Source organism: Melospiza georgiana, chromosome 2 (assembly GCF_028018845.1).
Source record: "Melospiza georgiana isolate bMelGeo1 chromosome 2, bMelGeo1.pri, whole genome shotgun sequence".
NCBI classification, from domain to species: Eukaryota; Metazoa; Chordata; class Aves; order Passeriformes; family Passerellidae; genus Melospiza; species Melospiza georgiana.
This window is the reverse complement of record NC_080431.1, coordinates 61,300,389-61,312,161: the sequence shown is the minus strand read 5'-3', so window position 1 is coordinate 61,312,161 and position 11,773 is coordinate 61,300,389.

Sequence of the window (11,773 nt, the reverse complement as noted above, 5' to 3'; positions counted from 1 at the left end):
TACAGCCTGTACTATGGATCATTTTCCTGCAAAAGAGGCTGAGTGTTTGCATCCAGCCTGGAGCAAGATGTAATAAGCAGCTATTAGCATCATGTCTGCAGGTTGCTGAGCACCGCGCTGAGCTGGTTGTCAGCTCTGCACGAGGTTCCTGCTGCCTGCTCTCTTTGAATGGAAAAGTCCTTGAAATCCATCTGCTTCTTAAAATGGAGAGTTCTGATGAAACTCACCTGATGTGACTATGCTATAGGACAAATTTGATGCTCTTTGGTTTGCGAGTACACTCCTGTATTGCCTCTGTGCTCTCAAACTTCCATTTTCAGTAAGGTGCACATTGATGACTTTGGATTTTACTTCACTGCTGCTTAAATTACTGTGCTAGCCCATGCCTTGGAGTGCCTTGTGCCAGGCTGCCTGCAGACTTTGACACCATCTCATTCCCTTGATCTTGGCATGCTTGCATCACCTATAAGCAGGGGGAAAGAAAAAATACTTGTGGTAGTGGGAGGAGGAGATTTCTTTGTCTCTATCCAGGCTGTGCTTCTGGGGTATAGAGGGAAAGCTTGAACGCAAACTCAGAGAAGTCCAGAACAACATAAACCAGTGACCACATGGTTTTCTGGGTTATTCAGGCTGGATCTGTTGCAAAGTCTCAGTTTGATGGACAGGAAATCTGCTGATAATTTTCTGTACTTTATGTCATGGCAGAGGGACTTGCCAAGTGAACTGGGACTTTCTGGATTTGCACAAGCAAAAAGCAGAGGCAGGAGGGAAAAGCCAGCCATGATGTCCTGCATCTCCTTCTAAAGCAAGGAGAAATTGCGAAAAGCTCTGTTTTGTCTTTTTCTGTATCCTCACCAGTGCTCCTGCAGCTTTTTCCATCGTCTGTCTGTGTCCCTTTCTTTAACACACACACATATAAAAGCAGTTTTGGCAAGAGGCAGGATGAAGGATCGGAGGAGAATATTCATTCCCCTGCTTGGGCCTGTGGCTGCGGAAGAAGTGTTAATTTTTATTGCACAAAGAGAATGCAGAGCAGCCTGGGTGAGGAGGGAGCAGCCCCAGGCGCCTGGCAGCGCAGCTGAGGTGCGAGACTGGGGCTGGTCCCTGTCGGGCATCTGACGCTCCCTGGCTGGGGATGCAGCTCTGCGCCGACGGCAGGCGCAGCATCCCCGCCTGCCAGAGCCGCGCTGACCTGCGCCGCCTTTGGCGAGGAGTGTGGGTGTCTGTGGGGCTCCATCTGCTTGCAGCCGAACAAGGGGAGCTGGTATTTAAGCACGGAACTGGCTCCTGTGGTTATTAATCTCTCCCTTCCTGCCTCCACCACAATCCTGTGCTTGCGGGGGACCACACACAAAAGAAAATCCTGCTTTCTCAGAAACTTCCCAGGGGGTATTTGATTTACAGAGCTGAAATTCTGGAAAAATCGGCAAACTGTGTGGTATTTCCATCACAGCCCTTTCTGGTGTGTATTTTCAGTGAGTGCCCAGGTGAGCTCCAGCTCCTCACCCTGCAGATGCTTCTCACAACCCCGCAGTGTTTAAGGGCAGACAGGAACCTCAAATCCCTTGGGCAGGGTGCCTGTCTGTCACAGGCTGTCACACTGTGCTTGCTCACCTCTGTCTGCAGCCCGGTGATGGTGTGGGGGTACAGGCACCCAGACCTGAGCTGGCAAGAGCCATTGCCTTTGGCACTCAGAGTTATTAATGGTTAAGCATCCTGGCTGGTGGAGGCTTGAGCTCCTCTTCCAGGCTGAATTTGTGTGGCTGCACCTTCATTCCTCTGTTTTTGCTATGGCTTTCTCCTCTCTGTCTGTTCCTTCGCCCCTGCTATTTTCTTCCTGAACAAAAGTTCATACAAATTGTAGCAGGGTCAGCTCTCACTATCCTTTACAAGCCCTTCATGTTTTTCACAGTGGTGTTTTCTCCAAGTCTTGAAATGTTTAGTTTGTTTTGTTTTGTTTTTTACTGCAACTTCTTAAATATTGAGCACCTTCCAGAATTGCAGAGGTGAGAAGTGGATACAATGATCAGTGTGCACAGTTAAAATACCCTTTTCAGCTCCTCTGGGTATGCAGAGACCATTTAGGCACACAGGGGACATGTTTTCTTGTTTTTCCCCGAATTCCTCATCCCTGCTTGGACACAGTCTTGCTGTCCTGCCCCCTTCCCTACTGCTCTGCATCTAGTTCCAGGCTTCAAAAGCCTTTTCTTTGCAGGGCTTGGCAGACTGAGGAGTCCGGCTTGGCTGTCCTGTGCCCTGCAGCTGCTCCTGAGCCCCTTGGAAAGGCGCTGCTCTCCCGGTCACCAGAGGGACTGCCAGCCCCTGCTGTGTCCTGTCGAAGCCACCGCACCCTGCTGAGTGTCCTGGTGCTGCTGCTGCTGACAGCTCCTGCAGGAGGGACCAGCAGCCAGCTCACCACCCCTTTCAGGTGCCGAATTTTAATTCTTTTAGCTTCTTTCTGAGGTGGAGCAATGCAAGTATCTGTCCAGGTAATGAAAAGTGCAGGCAAAGGACAAGGGCCAAAGACCGTGGCAAGACAGAAACCAAAATGAAGGTCCCAGGGGCTCAGGCATCCTTCTGAGCGACTGAGCTCGCTGAGCCCCTGCTGTGTGATGGCTGCTGGGCTCCAGCTGCTCCTGGGAGAGCTTTAGGAAGGTTTTCAGCACTTTTTAAAGCACTCATGTAGGCAGTTGCTGTGCAAAAAAGCATTAGAAAATATCCTGTTGCGGGAACTCCCAAGACCTTTGCTCTTGCATGCCCGCATAGCCCAAGCATCTCCAGCCTTCAGAAGCAGGGTGGATGGTTCAGCCTTCCCTAAATTGATGGATGCATAGTCCATCACAGGGGCATTGAGTCAAATTTGCAGATAGACACAGCTTCTGTTAAATCCAGAGCAAAACTAGTCATATAAACCAAAGCTGGCTTTCAGCTGGAGTCTCTCTATTCTGTAATAAATTCCTAAATGGACTGTCAGATTTGATATTCTCTCATAAATGTCCAATTAAGGAAAAATAAAACCTCTGCTTCATAAAATCCCTGACTGATAGTACTAATAAAATGTCATCAATAACAATGAATGTTGTGATAATGCTTTTATAGACTAATTACCTTTCATTATCATTAGCACAGAACTGATAAGCACCCGAACTAAGATATCTCAGAGTCGTGGTGGCGTTGCCAGATGCAGGACAGGGAACAGCCAGGAGGAAAAGGAGAATGGAGGGGTCTTCTTGTCAGCAGAAGAGCTGGTTTTGGTGCCTTCCTCACCAGTTCCTGGGCTGGAGATGGCACTGTGGCCCTGGGAGCAGGGAACCCTGTCCTCAGGCTCTTGGGAGTTCTCGGGCACAGCTCGGCCCACGTGTGGCCTGCCCTGTGGAGCGTTACCCTTGCAGCAGGGACTGTGGCTTGCACCACAGTAGCCTGGGGAGCCCCAGCCCAGCCTCTCGCTGTGTTTGGGGCAAGAAGGAGGCAGGGATGAGGGCAGAGCTCCTGGCCCAACTTGCTTGTCCCCAGGCAGGGATGAAGGCAGAGCTTTGTTGCCCAGGCCTCACACCAGGGAAGCAATCCCTGCAACTCACTCTGGCCCCACAACCCAGCTGTACAGGGGCTTCAAAGTTGGAGATGGTTCCCTGGAAATTATGTGCAAATATGCAAATGATTTCATTATGTCGCTGGCATGAAGTGGCACACACAGAGCAGATAAAAGCTTGGCAGCTACAGAGATGGGGAAAGTGAAAAGGAGTTCAAAGAGGGATGCTAAGCTTCCTCATCCTGTTTTTGCCCTCTGTGAGGTGGGGTAAAAGACTCAAGGCTGGCCAGGGAAAGCATGATGCCTCCACCTAGCCCTCCATGGCTACCTCCAGTGCACTTGGTTAATGCTGATAATAATATCCAGCTGAATATGGATACTTTGGCTGGGATCTGTTCCTGTACCAAGTGGCATCTGTGCTGTGTTTGCACTACATATGGATCCTTCCTAGCCTTGTCCAGGAAATCCTGAGTGGTAGAGAAGGAGGCACCATGAGCTTCTGCTTTCTTTCTCCTCTGAAGCAGACAGTCAGGACTGGCAGTAAGAAAATAAGAAAATACATTTTTTTTGCATTTTTTTAAATTTTTTTTGCAGGACTCTGTCCAGCGCAGTGGTGCCGGAGGTTTGAAGGGATGGGGCGGGACGTGTGAAGCACCTGGAGTTACCACATTGAGGAAGCTTTGAAAGAACACATGTAAATCTTCCCAGGATGTGCATTTTTCTCACCCACCATCCACAGCTGGTGTCCCGCTGCTGCTGGTGAGCTGCCAGCACTGACCTGGCCCTGCTCTCACCCCGAGCTCCACAGCCCAGCCAGAGCCAGCCTGCTCCGGCATCCTCACCCCAACAGGCTGCTCCTGTTGGCCGTGTCCGGCCTCGTGCTGGGAGCCGCAGCAATCAGATCATTTAAAAACCATCTCACTTCAGCCTGGTTTGTGTAAAGCATTTCACCCGGCTTTATTTCTCGCATTGCTTTGTATTCCTTCAAACTCCAAACCCGCAAATCGATGCGGTGCCGCTATTTTTGCCTCTAAAATGTTTACTCCTGGCTCTCTTTAGGACCTAAAAGGCTGAAAACTGCATCATAATTGTCTAATTAGTCCTAATGCTGCGTAGTGTTGACTGTTTAGTTACCATATATTGTGTACAGAACTAATTGTGGTGAAAGTAAATGAATGTGAAGGAAACAAACAAGCTACTAGAAAATAATTACTTGGAGTGTTTCTTTTTAGTACCTGTACAGCAGATTTCATTATAGTCAACAGCTTCTAAAGCTGCTTGAAATAGCGGTATTTGTCATTTTCATAGAAACTTGATAATGACATTAATTTATCTTAATGGTCTGTTCTATTGTTATAAATAGTAAAATTAGCTTAAATTGTCTTGCTTTTGCTGGTTTTGGATGGCTCCAAAGGGCCCCACAACAGCAGATGAGTAGATAATTTGGTGTGCTTGACAGATTTCCAATAATTTGTTATGTGGAACATGAGGTAATGCTAGTACCATTAATGTTCATTTTCCTCTAAATTCATTACTGCCCTTTTCCCTTTTATCTTTTTTAATGTCTGGGCCATTTTTCTATATTTCAAGTGGAGCTACAAAGCCTATTCATATTCAGCTATAGTAGCTATTAACATTCTGCACATAGAGAACATCATGTAGGAAAACAACTCTTTATGAAATGATGAGGCTGGTGGCTATTTATGCTGAAAAGTAGGCAAAATGGGTTGTTTGCTGGTATTAGGGATTGGCTGTAATTAAGTCAAATGTAATTTTAAAGAAATTTAAATGTTTTCATTTTTATAGCCAAGGTAAAACACAATTCAGGGAAATTCTAAGATGGTGTAAATGCATTAATAAAAACTATTTTTCCTGTTTTCTACTCCTCCTGATTAAACTTCGCCGAGGATTTTATGCATGGCTCGTTATTTGCACAATATTTTCTACCCAATTTAAACCTAATTAGTCTTGGGAAAGTATTAAAATTAACGGTACTTTTATGTGGGTTTGCTGATACGGTAATGATCTGAACAAACAGAAGAGCTTTCCATCGGGGAAGAATTATTTTTCCTCCTGCTCCTTTTCTTTCTTTTTTACCTTTGTCTGTAAACAACATCAGTGTCCCCTTTCCCTGCAGGTGCAGAGCCATGGAAGGAGAGGAAGGGAGGAGGTTTTGCTGTGCACATCTCACGGGGTGTCTGTGGTGTGTGTGAAATCCGACCGGGAGGAGTGAGATGTGGGGCTGGCTGCCCCGGGGTGCCCTGCAGGGACACCTGGCACCACGGCCCCATCCTGGGCAGGAGCAGGGGCAGGCAGGGAGGGCAGGGAGAGGATGATGCCCTGGTGCTGCCTCCCTGTCCAGCCAGGTGGGAGGAGGATGATCCTTTCTGCTGGAAAGGGCTCAGTGAGCTATGGATCTTGGCAGGCTTCCATGGAAGTGTATTTTCATGAAATCTCAAACACAAAGTGCTCCTGAGTGATGGAAGTATTTTTGAAAACCTCAGTTGTCTTTCACGAAAAGCTTGATTGAGAACAATCTTAATTTCTGTGCTATTTTTAATAATGAAATTATTTTATTTCATAGGATCACAGATGGTTTGAGGTGGGAAAGGACCTCTGGAGGTCATTCAGTGCAGCACCTCAAGCCAGTTCTCTAGGGCCATGTCCAGCCAGCTTCTGAATATCTTCAAGGTGGGAGTTGGCATTTCTTCAGTTTAGGTACAGCAGGCAATAGGTGGCTCTGAGAAGACATGAATTAGCATGGTAGTCAAACCAATGCATTATTTTTGTGTTTTCAATCACATTGCTCCTGGCTGATGTAAGTGCCTGCCCTCTAAGCCCACATCCCAGCAGGGCTGCCTGGTTGTGACAGTGTGATGGTGGCCCTGTTCATCAGGGTTTAGGGCTCAGCTAGGCCCCTCATCAGTCAGAGGGCAGGCTTTCCTGGCTGCTCTCAAAGCAGCCCCTCTCAGGGGCTTTTCATCTGACTAAATGACTAAACTGGAAAATCCCTGCTGTCTATGGCAGGATCCCTCTCACTGAGCTTTGGACACTGTTGTGCAAAAGCTGCTCTGCCCATCCTCACTCCCCTTCACGAGAGGGGGGAAGAGAAGCTGTGCCCACACTGTGAGTCATCTCATTTGGTTTAGACAACTGCACTGGGCTGGGACGAACAGCACCTCAAAGTGCCAGTTTCCCTTCATGAAGGAGAAAGGGAGCCCAGGCTCCCTGGTATGAACATTAGGTATCAACACGAGACCCTCCTGTGTCTGGGCAAAGCATCCCTGTCCTTGTGCCTCACTCCCAGACCGTGGGTGGATTCCTCTGCTGCAATTCTTCCCCATCATGAAGGTCCTGGGTAGCCCAAAGATTGCACAGCTCTGTTTTACTTCTAGGTATGGGAGTACAGCACAATTACACAATGACAAGTTTTTCCAGGCTTCCAAGGCTCATGAATCTTTCCAGGTCTGGGCTGAAGCTTACCTGGAGTCTCCCTGTATGTGTATACTGCTCTTCCTGGTTTATATATATGAGTTTTAATTTACTTTATTTTGAAGATGTGCTTATTTTTAAATTTTGCAGATGTTGCTGAATTTTAAGAAAATCCTTTTTTTTTTGGTCTGTCATGCTTCTGTACTGAGAAATGTATTGACTTGGCTGAGAATTTATAATTAGAATATCTGCTACTCAAATCTCCCAAAGACTCAGCGAGTGACAGTCAAGACACACCTGGCTGAAGCTGGAATTGGCACGTTTTGTTGTTGTTTGCAAGTGCCTGTCACAACATGCCAGGTTTGCTCCTTGCTCCCTGCTTAGCTTTTATCTGTTCCACAATGAAAAATAACGCTAAACAAAGGGGAAATTTGCATCACAAAGATGCATCTCTGTGCTCAGCCTTCCACGTCGAGATAAAGTAGATAGGTTTCCCATTTCCAGCATCAGAACCCTTAGGATTGGTAATCAAACACTCTTAGCCCAGGTGAGCATCTCCTGGAAATGGGAGACAGAGGGAAAGCAATGCAGCATCTGAAGGGTAGGGCTGACAAGGCATTTTCCCTAATCCAAGGAAGATGCCCATCTGCCTCCCATTTGGAAAACAACAGCCAAAGGATGAGCCTGAGCCTCACCTCTCGTTCACCCTGACTACCTGGAGTCCCTGAGAAGGAGCTGTGGCTGGTGCCCAGGAAGTTGTGTCCAGCCTGGGGCAGCCCATGGCCACAACAAGGCCACCAGCACTGGGCAGGGCTGTGGCTGTGGGGCTGTCACCAGAGTGGCTCTGAGCAGGGGACTGGCAGCATTAAACCTCCTCTTCCAGCACTTTAGCACGTGTGTGTAAAGGTCGATTTGCTGTGGAGCTCTGCACAGAGGAGTTTGTTTAGGGAGTGAGTTTTATGTGTAATTATATCTCCAAGAGCAGGCATTTGAGTGCCCCAGCCATGACCACCAGCAGTAGCTGAGGAGCTGTGGCTTCTTGTGCCGAATTAAGGCACAGTCAGCACAGAGATCCCCTGTTGATAACCCAGGTGCAGCGTGGTTGTGTGGCACATGAGACTGTGACACACACTCGAAGATGGGGGTGTAGGTGATGTATTTGCTAACAGAATTAACCAATCACAGCAATAAAGGAAGGATTTTCTAAAAGCAAACACGTCAGACTTCATTAGATTAGGCAAGATTTCCTCTGCCTCATGGAAGATGGGATTGCAGCATCAGCAGCTGCCAAAGGATGTTTCTGTGGTGCTTCTTGATTGACTCCACTCCTGATGAAAAACCTCCCTGTGCCTTCCTTGCCAACAAAAATAATGAGGCACAGACATAAAATCAAATAAGTGTAGACAGAAGCATTGCTGCTGGATGCCTTCAAAGCCTGTGCTGGGGTTGCCCCACCTGTCCTGGCTGTGCTCACAGCAGCAGCTCTGCTCCAGGGTGCTGGGGTCAGACCTTCCCAGAGAGATCTTGGTCCTCCAGAAAAGTAGGCTGTACAGACAGTGAGGGAAAGGTGAATTAGGAGAGAAGGAAAAAAAAGAAAGCAGTCTGTGGGTGGTTTTTTTTAACCTAGCTTAGGCTGATTTACAGCTGTGTAAGGAAGCAGAGCTGTGCCTTGAGGAGCTGCAGGTCTGGAAGGAGAACAAACAAGCAAAGCTCAGTCTTGCCCACCAGGCCACCCACAAGCTGCAAACCTTTAGGTAATTATCTTATATCACATGTAGCCTACACCATATAGGTAGTTTTAGTTAGTTATATGGGTAATTGTAATATATGGGCATTAAGTAACATATATGCCATGAAAATATATTATTTATAAACATGCTAGAAAACTACCTACAGTGTCATGTCCTGAGGTTTATGTTGGTTACACATCCTCATTCTTGATCACATCCAGCCTGGCTGGGAAAGCAAAACATTGCCAAAACCTGTTATTGTGCAAGAACTGCTGTTACAAGTGGTTCTGGGCCCAGGCCAGAGATTTTGGGTTGTTGCTGGAAATTGGTGCCTCTCACCCTTTCTGAGGAGGCAGGTAAATTATTGTATTTCTGGCAGAAACTTTAGGAGAAAGGGAAAAAAGAAGGTGAATGTTTCATTCAAGGAACTCCATAACTCCATGCAAAACAGAGTTTCTTTAGATTGCAGTTCAGGTTGCTTTGGACAGCTGAGAAAACAGAACTATTTTTGATGTCAGGGAAGGTAGTAAAACTTACATAGGTGATGCCATCACCCAGGGAAAAGCAGTAAAACAGGCACTACTGACAGATGAGCAGCTCCTGACAGGACACAGCATGTGGGAGCAAGGACCAAGCCTGCACCCTGGGAGGACAGCCCAAGGGAAGGACTGCTTGGGCAGGAGGGGGAATGCTCTGGATTCTTCTTGCCTTGCTAAAGGAACTAGGATCAGGGAGTCAGCCCTGGTGTCAATCCCAGGGAACTCAGTGCCACTCAGTGCCTTTTCTGCTGCAGGATCACTGTGCAAAGGTGTTCAGTGGATGGGAGATAAACCTGGGGACACTGAAATAGTGTCTGTAAAGATGGGGTGGCTCTGCAATACATCTGATCCATGGGAAGAATGTCTGAACCTGCTCTGGAACTCCTGTATCCCCAGGGCAGAGGAGCAGTGGGATTGGTTTCATTGTGAGAGGTGCAGAGCTGGACCCTGGTCCATCCTCCACCCTTTCACATGAAAAAGGCACTGGGGACAGAGGGATCACTTGCTTTTCCACTCCCCTGGAGAAGGATGCACTAAGCACACCTCGGCTCTGTTGGCAAGAATCTATGAAAGGAAGCTGATGCAGCAGAAATGTGTGAGCTATTTTGCTATGGGGCAGGTTAACTGGGATGTAGGAGAGGGGCTGGCTCCTCCCTCCCTGCTATGGACTGCAACCCACCACAGCACTCCAAAACTTGCCAGCTCTCAGAGGCTGAGTTTAACTGAGCCGAGTCGGAGATGGAGTAACTGAAACTCAGCAAGTCTCAGAATATTTGTTGTTCTGCCTTGCACGAACTCACACAAATCTGTTTTTCAAGGTTTATGGCAAAACCCCCTCACGGAGCTCAGCCCAGGCTAGAGCTCCTTTCTGCATCATTAATTCCTTGACTTGTTTTTCTTTTTCCAGAGTTCTCTGCAGGTCATTCTTTTCCAGTGCAGCAAAGGATGGAAGGGCACATTGAAACAATTATTGATAAATAGTTGCATCTCAAAGCTACACAGAGCCATTATTTCTCAAAGATGCAAACACAAAGTGATTTTGCATCGTGAGAATTATTTTCCTATTTGAAACACAGAATCTCTCTCAAATAGCTTTAAAACCCTCATTGTAGTGGAGCGTCCCGTTTGTTCCATTAACTACTCACAGAGTCAACTGAAGAACCACTGTTATTAATTTCAATGGAACACTAAAATGCAGTTCATTTGCTGTAATTGCAGGCCCATCACCTAAAGACCCAGGAAAAGCTTTTAATCCGAGGCATTTTTAGAAGGGTATGATTACATCAGATATCTTCATAAGGTGCATAATTACCAGGGCACCAATGACAAAGAAACACAAAGAGCCAAACTTCCCAGGCTGTTAGAGAGTGGGCCCTGCCTGCCAGCCTGGGCCCATTGGTGTGTGGGGTGCTGGGGTGGGCTCCAGAGGTGGGGGACCTCTCCAAGAACCAGCTGTGGTAGAACCAGCTCCAAGAACCAGTCTTGCCCCAGATGGGGAACAGAAAATCCAGCAGTTGTCCTGGTGCCACCCTGAACCCCCAGCTCAGAGCAGCCTTTACACCTCCCTGTGTGCCAGGTGTCAGAGGATGAGGCAGGGATACCCTGGGAGCCTGGAGGAGGCACTAGTGGGCTGGAAGATGCCTTGGAGAAAACAGCACTTGAGGTAGTTGTAGAGAATCAGCCAGGGGATGTTGAAGGGAAGCAGCAGTTGTAGGGGCTGCAGGGGGACAGTGGTCAGGAAATACGCAAAAGGGCCAGAAAAAATGGTGGAAAGTTTGGGAAGAAATATCTGAAGCTAAATGCTATTTGGTTTAAGGATGAGAAAGACTCTGTGAGGTGCAAAATATTCAGCAGAATGAAATTTCACACCAAGGTGAAAACCACAGATGGGTTGGTGTGGTTTTCACCCTGGGGTGAAAACAGGAGAAAACCTGCTGCGTCTGGAGAGCTAACCCTGGATCCCTGACCAGCTCCACAGGATGGCATGAGGGCTGCAGTGGCTCCGGGCCTGTCCTGGCTGCCCTCTCAGCCACCACCCCGTGCCAAGCTGCCAGGCCTGCCAGCCACACTCACACACAGCCAGAAGGGACCGCCTGGTTGAAATTTGAGGTCTTTGGCACCCTGACTCTGCTCAATCAAAACAAACCGCACAGCACCTCTGGCACGTCTGGGGGAAGAGGCAACTCCAGCTGGAGGGAAGAAGAAAGGAAAACCTTCAGTTTTCCTTGGCTGTTTTGCTCAAGGAGGCACAGCCACAATCATCTGCCAGGACTCCTCAAGGCGGCTGCGGCCCGGAGGTGTCCTGGCAGGACTCACAGCCACGGGCAGGGGTTCAGAGCAAGACCATGACTCCAAGCAGGTCCTTTGTACTCACAAACCTGACTCACAGAGGAAATTCAGATCTGTATGAACACAGAGATGCCAGAAAATCAACCCACTTAAATCAGGCATTTGAAATGCATTAACATCCCTTTCCTTTGGCTCTTGGCTTCAGTCCTCTCTGGCTTTAAGCACTGCTGGATGCTGAGCACTGGCTGCAGCAG